The sequence below is a fragment of the Canis lupus genome, chromosome 5 (assembly GCF_048164855.1).
Source record: "Canis lupus baileyi chromosome 5, mCanLup2.hap1, whole genome shotgun sequence".
Lineage (NCBI taxonomy): Eukaryota > Metazoa > Chordata > Mammalia > Carnivora > Canidae > Canis > Canis lupus.
This window is the reverse complement of record NC_132842.1, coordinates 4,135,082-4,148,040: the sequence shown is the minus strand read 5'-3', so window position 1 is coordinate 4,148,040 and position 12,959 is coordinate 4,135,082. Positions and strand designations below refer to the sequence as shown.

Genomic DNA, 12,959 nt, shown 5'->3' with positions numbered 1-12,959 from the left:
GAGATTCACTTCAGACATAAAGACACATAAAGATTGAAAATGAAAAAAGGAAAAAGGAAAAAATATATACCATGCAGATGGAAGTTTTTTTTTTCTTTATTTATTTATGATAGTCACACAGAGAGAGAGAGAGAGAGGCAGAGACACAGGCAGAGGGAGAAGCAGGCTCCATGCACCGGGAGCCCGATGTGGGACTCGATCCCGGGTCTCCAGGATCGCGCCCTGGGCCAAAGGCAGGCGCCAAACCACTGCGCCACCCAGGGATCCCCCCAGATGGAAGTTTTAAAAAAAGCTGGAGTAGCAACACTTCTAACAAACAAAATAGACTTTAAGGTGAAGGCTATAGCTAGAGATAAAAGTCATTACATAATGATAAAGAATCAATCCTACAAGAGAATATAACATTAATAAATACTATGGACCCAACATAGGAGTACCCAAATATATAAAGAAATTACTAACAGAAATAAAGGGAGAAATTGACAGTAATACAACAATAGAATTTTAACACTTCACTTACATCAATAGATAGATTATCCAGGCAGAAACTCAGAAGGAAACAAGGGTTTTGAATGACACTTGAGACCAGATGGACCTAACAGATATATATATCCCTAAACAGCAGAATATACATTCTTTTCAAGTGCACATGAAACATTCCCCAGGACAGATCACATGTTAGGCCAAGAAAATCTCAATATATTTCAAAAGATTGAAATCATATCAAACATCTTTTCCCACTACAAGAGTATAAAACTAGAAATCACAAGAAATATACTGGAAAAAAAAACACAAGCACATGGAAATTAACCAACACATTCTAAACAACCTATGGGTCAATAAGGAAATCAAAGAAGAAATAATATACATGGAAATAAGAAAAACTGAAAACACAATGATTAAAAATCTTTGGGACACAGTGAAAGCAATTCTAAGAAAGAAGTATATAGCAATACAAACCTACCTCAAGAAACAAGAAAAATCTCAAATAAGCAACCCACACTTAGATCTAAAGGGGCTAGGGGGAAAAAAGAAAGAAAAAATGGCCCAAAGTTAGTAGATGGAAGGAAATAGTAAGGATTAGAACAAAAATAAATGAAATATAGACTGAAAATAATAGAAAAGACCTTTGAAACCAAGAGTTGGTTCTTTCAAAAAAATTGATAAACATTTAGCCAGACTTATCAAGAGAAAGAGAGAGAAAACTCAAATAAATAGAATAAAAAATGAAGGAGCAATAACAACAAACATCACTACAGAAATACAAAGAATTATAAGAAAATACTATGGTAAATTGTATGCCAACAAAATGGACAGCATAGAAAACAATAGACAAATCTGTAGAAACATATAATTTTCTAAAACTGTCTCAGGAAGAAATAGAAAATTTGAACAGTTTTATTATCAGTAAAGAAATTGAGTCTAGGGTAGCCCAGGTGGCTCAGTGGTTTAGCACCATCTTCAGCCCAGGACTGATCCTGGAGACCTGGGATTGAATCCCACATTGGGCTCCCTGCATGGAGCCTACTTCTCCCTCTGCCTGTGTCTCTGCCTCTCTCTCTCTCTCTGGTCTCTCATGAATAAATAAATAAAATAATTAAACAAACAAACAAACAAACAAACAAAAAAAGAAATGGAGTCTATAATAAAAACTCCCAACAAACAAAAGTCCAGGACTAGATAGCTTCACAACTTAATTCTACCAAACATTTAAAGAAGAATTAAAGCTATTCTCACACTATTCCAAAAAAATCAAAGAGGAAAGAAAACTTCTGAATTTCTTCTATGAGGCTAATATTATCCTGATACCAAAACCAAAGACACTACAAAAAAAATGAAAATCACAGGCCAACATCTCTGATGAACATAAATGCAAAAATCCTCAACAAAATATTAGCAACCTGAAATCAATAATATATTTATTTTCTTTCAGTATGATCAAGTAAGATTTATCCCAGGCATGCAAGGATAGTTCAATATGTACAAATTGATCAATGTGACACACATATCAACAAAAAAGGATAAATATTATATGATTATCCCAATAGATGCAGAAAAATCATTTGACAAAATACAACATCTGTTCATGATAAAAATTCTCAACAGAGTGGAGTTTGAGGGAACATATGTCAATATAGTAAAGGCCATATACAAAAAACTCAGAGCTAATATTACACTTGATGCTGAAAAACTTAAAGTGTTCCTTCTAAAATGAGAAATAAGATAAGAATCTCCACTCTCACCACATTATTCAAAATAGTACTGGAAGTTCTATCCACAGCAATTAGACAACAAAAAATAAATAAAAAGCATCCAAACTGATAGGGAAGAAGAAAACTTTTACTATTTGCAGATGACATGATGCTATATTTAAAAAACTCAAAGGACTCCATCAAAAAAACTAATAGAACTGATACATGAATTTAGTATTGGGATACATAATAAACAGACAGAAATCTGTTATCTTCCTATACACTAATAACAAAGTAGCAGAAAGAGAAATTACAACAATAATCCCATTTACAATTGCACCAATAAAGAATAAAATATCTAAGAATAAATTTAACCAAGAAGATGAAATATCTGTACTTTGAAAACCATAGGACATTGATGAAAGAAATTGAAGATGACAAACATGAAGAGATATACCATGCTTATAGATTGGAAAAATTAATATAGTTAAAATATCCATACTGCCCAAAGCAATTTACAGGACCCCATGCAATCCTTATCATAATATCTAGAATTTGTCACAGAACTGCAATAAATAATCCTAAAATTTACGTGCACTATTGGTGGGCATGCAAATCAGTATAGCACGACAAAAAACAGTGAAACATCTGAAACTAATGTAACATCATATGTTAACTTACCGGAATTAAGGCAAAAAGAGAAGACAGATGATATAGATAGATGTTAGATGATAATGTTGTAGATCTGAAACTAATATATACTTTTATATCAAATATACTTCAACAATTTTTAAAAAGGAAATGTTTCATCAATGATCAAAATGATTGATGGAACAGAATAATTCTATCTAACTCTATAAAGTGGATGGATGGCAATTGAGTAAAAATTAGAGGATATAATGCATGGAAAACTTTTTAAAAAGGTATTCTCTCTAAAAAAAAAAAAAGGTATTCTCTAAAGGAACGCACTACATTCTAATCCTTAAATTCTTCCTACAAATATTTTGAAGGAAAATAAGTAAAAATACTCAATGAAAAGCAAGAATTATAAAAGTAAGGGGAACTGAAAAAGTATTGATTAAAACAAAGAACTACAATGATCAATCCATAAAGATTTCAGATACTGGGATTATCAGATACAAACTGAAAACAGTTGTGATCCTAAATTTACAGAAATAAAAGACAAGTATGAAAACATTTGCCAAGAGTAGATAACTAAAATAGGTAAAGTAGAAAATAAAATGAAAAGCACAAACTTACTTAAATACTAAAAACAGAGTAACAATAATTAAAAACTTTGTATGCAAACTTTATAACAAACTTGAAAGAGATGTAGAAAGAATTTGTGTGTTAGAAGATAGAAGAAATTAGAATGTCACACACAGGCAAGGATAAGGAGGAAAAATAGCAAAAAAAAAAAAAAAGAAAGAAAGAAAGAAAAAAAAAGGAAGAGAATAAGCTAGAATAGGACAGAATGAGAAGATCTAACATAAAATATATTAAAATTCATTTAGACAAAAAAAGTGGTCAGAGGCAATATCTGAGGCAATAACGATCAAGAATTTTCCAGAAGTGATGAAACAACTTATCTACAGACTGACAGCGGGGCAGCTGGGGAGCATGTCGACCCCCCCCCCCCACCCAGAAGAGGCTCATGTGGGATTTGAAGCAATTGCAAGAGGACCCATCTGTGGGTGTCAGTGGAGCACCATCTGAAAACAACATTATGCAGTGGAATACAGTTATATTTGGACCAGAAGGGACACCCTTTGGAGATGGTACTTTTAAACTAGTAATAGAATTTTCTGAAGAGTATCCAAATAAACCACCAACTGTTAGGTTGTCATCCAAAATGTTTCATCCAAATGTGTATGCTGATGGTAGCATATGTTTAGATATCCTTCAGAATCCATGGAGTCCAACATATGATGTATTTTCTATCTTAACATCAATTCAGTCTCTGCTGGATGAACCAAATCCAAACAGTCCAGCCAGTAGCCAGGCAGCACAGCTTCATCAGGAAAACAAAAGAGAATATGAGAAAAGAGTTTCGGCCGTTGTTGAACAAAGCTGGAATGATTCACGATAGACAACTGATCTGTTAATTTTTTTCATCATTGCTGTGTATAATTTACCTCTCAGTAGAAAGGCTAACGAATTTTAAGTGCCACAGGTTTTAAGAATTCTTCAGGAAAAAAAAAAGTCCTTCAGTTTAGAACCTACAAAAGCTTGTGTATCTTGATTAATGTACTTTTTATTGCATGGTGTGAACTAAGTTATTGCTTACATAAATTGGTAATATATCCTGTATTTTTTCCAAGCGTATAATGTTGGTGTGAAGTTTTCATGACAGAATAATACACATTTTGTAAATCTGTACTTTTTTCAAATATTGAATGCCTTATTTTTGAATTCTTTAGATTTTTAAATTGGAGAAAAGCACTTAAATTTTTTATATATGAATATTACATGTAAAGCTGTTAATATACATAACTTCAGTGCAAGAGACTTTGTCACTTATTTCTTTATCTGTTTAGGAGGGGTTAATAAGTCTCTAGCTCTCCATCAATTGATAGTAGTTTCATTTCCAATTTCAAAAGAACAGATTTATATTTTATCAAGAAATTCCTCAAATTTGATTCTAAACACCAAGTTATAATTTTCAAACTTTATTTTGAATGTTTGAAAGAAACTATATCCATTTCACTTGAGTAATTATAGACATAACTGGTTTGATTCTGTCCAACTCTGTATTTAGGCCACTTGTTACTGTTTCTTCATGCACTACTTACTGTTAAACTGTACCTTTTGCAATTTCACAGTTTGTACCTCTACCATGAGGAATTGGCACCTCTACAGGAATAGAGAGCTAATGCAATTTACTTTGCTGCTTAATAGCACTTTAAAAATTTTTTGATAATGAAGAAAGTAAAACATTAAACATCAAAATTCACGCCCCACTATTAACACTGAGTAAGAATTGGTTGCATTAGTTTAGTAAGGCAGATACTTGGAAGGAATCTTGGTGTAACTTAAAATATTTGAAAACTGCCTTTTAATGCAATTGCATATCTATTTATTTTGGAAAAATGTTTCAGTATCAGGGCCTGCTGAGTTGCTTTCTCTTGTGGAGATTTTTTTTTTAATATCTTAAGTTGTATAAAAGTTGTACTGCATCTTAGTTTACTGGATAAATTTAAAGTACAGTATTGTAGAAAGCTTATACAAAGCTATCCTATGCCTTCAAATAGTACAGAAAATGGAAAATATACAAGTAAATTCTGTTGAACCACCTGTGTTGTCTTTCTAGTAGTGAAAAACAGCTATTTGAGTAACTTCAATAGTTTCTGTCCTGTTCTTACTAGTTTAGTAAGCTAACAGCTTCTCTATTGGTAGACTGTAGCATGGCATTGTCTACAGCTTATATTTATTAAGCCAAGTTTGACACTGGAAGACTAAGTGCTTTTTCCCTTTAAAAGTTATGATTTGGCAAATTTTAGGGTAATTGTATGGTCTTAAAAAGCTTTTCATACAAATGAGAGTCCATTCACTGGAATTAATGGCCAAAAAAAAAAAAAAAAAAAGACGCTTACAGCTACTTTTTTGGTCCTAATAAATGTGATGCTTTCATATTCAGCTCTGAGACAAAGTGTAGCTTCTGAAGACATTTACTCCAATGACTGACTCTTAATATACAGTAGGTATACGAGAGTCTCCCCTCTTATTTTATTAAATGCTGTTTGTTCTGCTTCAAAAAAAAAACAATCTACAAATTCAAATTGAATAAATATGAAATATAATTTTAAAAGTTCACAACTGACCACATTAAGGTAAAGTAGCAAAATATCTAGTATACAGAAAAAAATCTTAAAAACAGACAATGAGAGTATATAGCTGGCAGTATGAACAATGGGATCTAGAACACACACAGGAAAAATGTCTGCCTTCCTTAAATTCTATACTCTGTAAATATCTTTCAGGGATAATGAGAAAATAATGACATTTTCACAGAAAGTAAAACTTGAAGAGTTTTCCAATGGAAGAGACATTTAAAGACATTTTAAAGCATAAGGAATCTCATCTCAGATGGCAACTCATCTGAATTACATCATGTGATGTAGGAAGACATAACATAAAGTGGTAAATATGTAAGTAATTCAATGTTGACTTTATAAAACTATATTATTTACAGTCTTTGGCATGTAAAAATATGTTTGAAGAAATTGTTCAATAAAAGATACATATAACTCAAGGGTTAGTTTGTTCTTTTATATTATTAAGGAAGAAGTTTTGCCTTGATTAAAATTTTTCTTTACCATAATGTCACCCAGAAGGCAAATAGCAGATCCTGATTTCCATAACCACAAAAAAAAAAAAATCAAGAATTAGGGAACAAAAATAGCTATGGGAAAGCTCAGGAATTCACTTAAGAAACTTCAGCAACACAGCAAAACAAAAAAAAACCTAAGAATAACTGCACAAAGTGCAGTTATAGAAAAGCTAAATTTGACTGCATCCCACAAGCCCACATTGCTCAGAGCCAAGAGTGAACTCCCCATCCAGAAAGGATTCCCCTCACTGTGAAAGGGAGACCAGGATCAACATCTTCCCCTACCATTTGGGACACTTCACTAAGGATCTGCTTTGGTTTCACCCCATCTAGAGACCAGTAGTACTGAGATGTATAGACCGGGAGAGGAAGAAAAAAAGAAAAGCAAGGGCTATCAGTACAAGCCAAACATCACAAGCGACCAGTTCCCAATGACCTGCTTTGCAGAGGACCCTGGTAATTTTTGCCATCAAAGAAACCAACAACCCGCAGAGCTGCTACTGTAGATCATCTTCAGATTTCTTTGATATTTCATACCATAGCTACTTGCCTTTAAAAACTCCAGATGCAGAGACTGTCTTTCTTCCAGTGGATAGTCTTTCCTACTTTATCGAATATTAGTTGACCATAAAGTTCAGGGTCCACTTCTGGGTTCTCTATTCTGTTCCATTGATCTATGTGTCTGTTTTTGTGCCAGTACCACACTGTCTTGATAACCACAGCTTTGTAGTACAACCTGAAATCTGGCATTGTGATACCCCCAGATATGGTTTTCTTTTTTAAAATTCCCCTGGCTATTCGGGGTCTTTTCTGATTCCACACAAATCTTAAAATAATTTGTTCTAACTCTCTGAAGAAAGTCCATGGTATTTTGAAATGGTGCTGGGAAAATTGGACATCCACATGCAGAAGAATGAAACTAGACCACTCTCTTGCACCATACACAAAGATAAATTCAAAACGGATGAAAGACCTAAATGTGAGACAAGATTCCATCAAAATCCTAGAGGAGAACACAGGCAACACCCTTTTTGAACTCAGCCACAGTAACTTCTTGCAAGATACATCCACGAAGGCAAAAGAAACAAAAGCAAAAATGAACTATTGGGACTTCATCAAGATAAGAAGCTTTTGCACAGCAAAGGATACAGTCAACCAAACTAAAAGACAACCTACAGAATGGGAGAAGATATTTGCAAATGACTTATCAGATAAAGGGCTAGTTTCCAAGATCTATAAATAACTTATTAAACTCAACACCAAAGAAACAAACAATCCAATCATGAAATGGGCAAAAGACATGAAGAGAAATCTCACAGAGGAAGACATAGACATGGCCAACAAGCACATGAGAAAATGCTCTGCATCACTTGCCATCAGGGAAATACAAATCAAAACCACAATGAGATCCCACCTCACACCAGTGAGAATGGGGAACATTAACAAGGCAGGAAATCACAAATGTTGGAGAGGATGCGGAGAAAAGGGAACCCTCTTGCACTGTTGGTGGGAATGTGAAATGGTGCAGCCACTCTGGAAAACTGGGTGGAGGTTCCTCAAAGAGTTAAAAATAGACCTGCCCTACAACCCAGCAATTGCACTGCTGGGGATTTACCCCAAAGATTCAGATGCAATGAAACGCCGGGACACCTGCACCCCAATGTTTCTAGCAGCAATGTCCACGATAGCCAAACTGTGGAAGGAGCCTCAGTGTCCATCGAACGATGAATGGATAAAGGAGATGTGGTTTATGTATACAATGGAATATTCCTCAGCCATTAGAAATGACAAATTCCCACCATTTGCTTCGACGTGGATGGAACTGGAGGGTATTATGCTGAGTGAAATAAGTCAATCAGAGAAGGACAAACATTATATGTTCTCATTCATTTGGGGAATATAGATAATAGTGAAAAGGAATATAAGGGAAGGGAGAAGAAATGTGTGGGAAATATCAGAAAGGGAGACAGAACATGAAGACTCCTAACTCTGGGAAACGAACTAGGGGTGGTGGAAGGGGAGGAGGGCGGGGGGTGGAGTGAGTAGGGGACGGGCACTGAGGGGGGCACTTGACGGGATGAGCACTGGGTGTTATTCTGTATGTTGGTAAATTGAACACCAATAAAAAATAAATTTATTATTTAAAAAAAATAAAATAAAAACTCCAGATGCTGAGTACCTCCACTATCCCTGGCACTCTGTCCCATACTGGTAACCGGCCCAGGGCTCTGCAACTGTCCAAGGACAGAATGACAACTTAGATCTCCCCAGCTGACCTGTAGAACTGGGCCAGTGCTTGGGTCTAGTCTTTCCAACTGTGCACCTGCCCTTGGCAGGCCTGACTCCCATGACCATCCTCTTCTGCCAGTGTGCATCCTGTGGTGAGATCCTATAACCAAGGAAGCACACATCAACAGTCCAGGCCCCCAAAGCTACTTATGAGCTCTGAGGCATGGCCCTACTCCTATCACTGGCCTTCATTACTAGGCTTATCTAAAGCTAGCCCCTCCAGTTGTATACTTACAAGAACCCAGCATGACTGCAAAACTGGCCTCCACTGCAGAGCTGTACCAGAGGAAACCCTGCAGCCATGGGAGTGCATACCCATGGCCAGAGGCCCTGCAGATACCAGTAGGCCTGCGGTTGGCCCTGACCCTTGCTGCTGGACCCAGCTTCCACCTATCAAGACTGTATCATGAAGAAATAGAAAATCTGAGCAGATCAATAGTATGCATAAAATTGAATCAGTAATCAAAAATTTCCCAAAACAGAAAAGCCCAGAATCAGATGGCTTCACATATGAATTCTACCAAATACTTAAAGAAAAATTAACTTTAATTCTCAAACTAAAATATATCAACTAAAATGCTTCTGCACAACAAGGAAACAATGAAAAAAGTGAACAGGTAACTATACATTGGGAGAAAATATTTGCAAAACAAATATCTGATTAGGGGTTAATATCCAAAATAAAAAGAACTCATTCAATTCAATAACAAAATAATAATAATAATAATAATAATAATAATAATAATAACCTATTTAAAAACTGGGGAAAGGAATTGAATACAAATTTTTCCAAAGAAGACATACAAATGGCTTACAGGTAATCACTAATCTTCAAGGAAATGTAAATCAAAACCACTGAGGGTTGCCTCGGTGGCTCAGTGATTGAGCAAGCCTGTCTTTGGCCCAGGGCGTGATCAGAAGTCAGGGGATTAAGTCCCACATCGGGCTCCCTGCATGGAGCCTACTTCTCTGAGATCTATGTCTTTGCTTCTTTCTCTGTCTCTCACGAATAAATAAATAAAATCTTTAACAACAACAGCAACAAACCCACAATGAGATGTCATCTCACATCTGTTGTAACAACTATTGTCAAAAAAAATCAAGAGATAGTAAATACTGGCAAGTATGTGCAGGAAAGTGAACTCTGGTGCACTGAGGTAGGAATGTAAATTGGTATAGTCACTGTGGAAAACAGTATAGTGCTTCCTTAAAATATTAAAAATAGAAATACCAAACGATCTAGTAATTCTACTTCTAGCTATATATCCAAGGGAAATTAAAACACCCTGTCAAAGAGCTATTTGCTCTTCCATGTTCACTGTAGCATTATTCACAATAGCCAAGACATGGAAACAACTTAAGCATGCATTAATGGATATAGATGATAGATAGATAGATGATAGATAGATAGATAGATAGATAGATAGATAGATAGATAATAACTAGGTGATATAATTCAACAAGAAATGAAGGAAATAATATCATTGCAACATGGATAGTCCTCTTTAAGATCATTAACATAAGTAAAATAATTAAGACAGAGAAAGACAAATGCTATATGATCTCATTTATATGAAGATTCTATAAACACTGAACTCAAAGAAATAAAGAGTAGAATGGTCATTACCAGAGTTGAGGAATGGGGGAAATTGGGAAATGCTGATCAAATGGTACAACTTTCAGTTTTAAGACAAGTAAGTTATGGGGAATCTAAGGTACAGTATGGTTGTAATTTAGGAAATAATTACTAATCCTCTTAGAATTACAATTTTAATTTTAAAAACCTACGGAAGGGAGATTGAGAATATATATTAAAACATCCAAAGGAATAAGAAAGTATGTATAAATCACCTGGAAGGAAAGAAAATGAAAGAAAATATAGAATAAGTGACATAAATGGCAAGAGCAAAATAAAAATGTTTACTTAAGCTGTAGTTAAAAATAGCTAAGTATTAATAAAAGATAGAATATCTAAAGCAAATGTGTGCTGTTCAAAAGTGTATAAGATGTGAAGATACACAAGTAAAAGTTAAACAGTGGAAGGGGCAGGGCATTCTTATTTTAATATCAACAACTAATTTTGTTTATTTTCTATTAAAGATTTTTATTTATTTATTCATGAGAGACACAGAGACTGAGAGGCAGAGACACAGGAAGAGGGATAAGCAGGCTCCATGCAGGAAGCCTGATGTGGGACTTGATCCTGGGACTCCAGGATCACACCCTGGGCCGAAAACAGGTGCTTAAGCAGGAGTCCCAACAATTAATTTTAAAATAATCATTTCAGAAATTAAGATGATTCTCAATGATAAATGATACAATGGTTTTATCATGTAATAATGATGATAACCATAAAATGATAATGACAAAATGTTTTCAAAAAGAAATTATTTTAAATTTGTATGCATGTAATGACAGAAATAATGTACAATTAGACAAACTTTAAGGCAAATATATAAATCAGCAACAATAATAAGAGATTGTAGCAATTTCCTCAGGAATTAGTAAGACAATAAGAAAATAGGAGCCAATGGAAGATTTAAACATCATGGTTGACAAACATTCTTTTGTCAGCCTTTATGGAATATTGCAGCCAGTAATTAAAGAATATTCTTTTTAAGCACAAGCAGAAATGTTACAAAAATCAGTCATGTCCTGAGCAATCAAGAAAACCTGAACAAATTTCAAATTCTTGTGCCAATGGTATTCTTTAACCAAAAATAATTCTGCTACAAATAGATAACTAAATTGTTGCTAGAAAATCTCCATATGTTTGAATACACAGCAATGAAAATGAGCAAACTACCTCTATGTACAATATAGATAAATCTTTAAATCTTAAAAACCTAATATTAATTAAAAGAAGTTAGATATATAAAAAGGAATTCAATAATTAAAAGGGCAAAATAGACAAAAATAAGTTCCCCCAAACACACATGATTTAGTTGGTTGGTAACTAAAGAAAAAAAGAAAAATTAATAATAATAATTTGGATGGTGGCTTACCTCTACTCTAGATGGCTGGATAAGAAAGATGCTGGGGGTTTCTAGGTTACTGCTGTTCCATATATTAACCGAAGTAAGAATTACAAGGGTATTCTCTTTAAAGTTATTTATTAAGGCACACATAAATATTTATTTATATCTGTATGTACAGAGATCATCTCTGTATATAATAATCCAAAAGTTTATTTATTTATTTATTTATTTATTTATTTATTTATTTATTTATTTAGGCAGAGAGAGAGAGCATGTGAATAGGGGGAGGGCAGAGGGAATGGAATCTTTCCAGTAAACTCCCCACTGAATGAGAAGCCTGACACAGGGCTTGATCTCACAACCCATGAGATTATGACATCAGCCAAAAGTAGGAGTTGGATGCTTAACCTCTGAGCCACCAAGGCACACATTTGATTCAAAAGATTATTTATTTATTTATTTATTTATTTATTTATTTTTTAAAATACAATTATTTTCTATGCTGATTCTACCAAAGACTTAATAGCTACACAATTTACTATTAGTCAGAAATGATCTTTGTGCTATACGATTTTTAAAATTTTAGTGTCTTCTAACACTATTTATTTCTCATCCATGTCATTGAATATGAGTTAGTGGCAGAATGGGCAGTTACTCAGTTTCAGCTTCTACAATTTGAGGTTCCACTAGTTTTAATGGGAATCCACCACTGAATCACCTCTGTTCAGCATTCAAACTAGCATTCAATCCTGTATATGAGAGAGAATATATAGGATTGTGAGGAAAATTATGTGTCTGTACTTCACTTTAACCCTACATTCTACTGGCCAACACTAAATCACATGGCCCCATCTTTAATTTAAAAAACAAAGGAGTCCGGGAAATGTATAAATTGTGCCTAGGCAGAAGAGGGGGACAATTTGTGAACATCCACCTAGTTTCCATCACAATTGAACAATCTCTGCCATACTTTTAATTCTGAGGGAAATGATTTCCATCCTCTATACAAAGAATTATATCCAAAGATACTTCACAACCACTAATGACATCTATTTATACTTTTTCAAAAGAGAGATCTCGGGGGCAGGGCAAGATGGCATAGGAGTAGGATCCCCAAGTCACCTGTCCCAACCAACTTACCTAGATAACTTTCAAATCATCCTGAAAACC

General features: G+C 34.4%; 1 pseudogene; it reads left to right on the top strand.

Annotated features, from left to right (window-relative positions):
- Window positions 1-3,805: 3,805 nt before the first annotated feature.
- LOC140632860 (ubiquitin-conjugating enzyme E2 B pseudogene) lies at window positions 3,806-5,121 on the top strand (annotated as a pseudogene).
- Window positions 5,122-12,959: the final 7,838 nt, after the last annotated feature.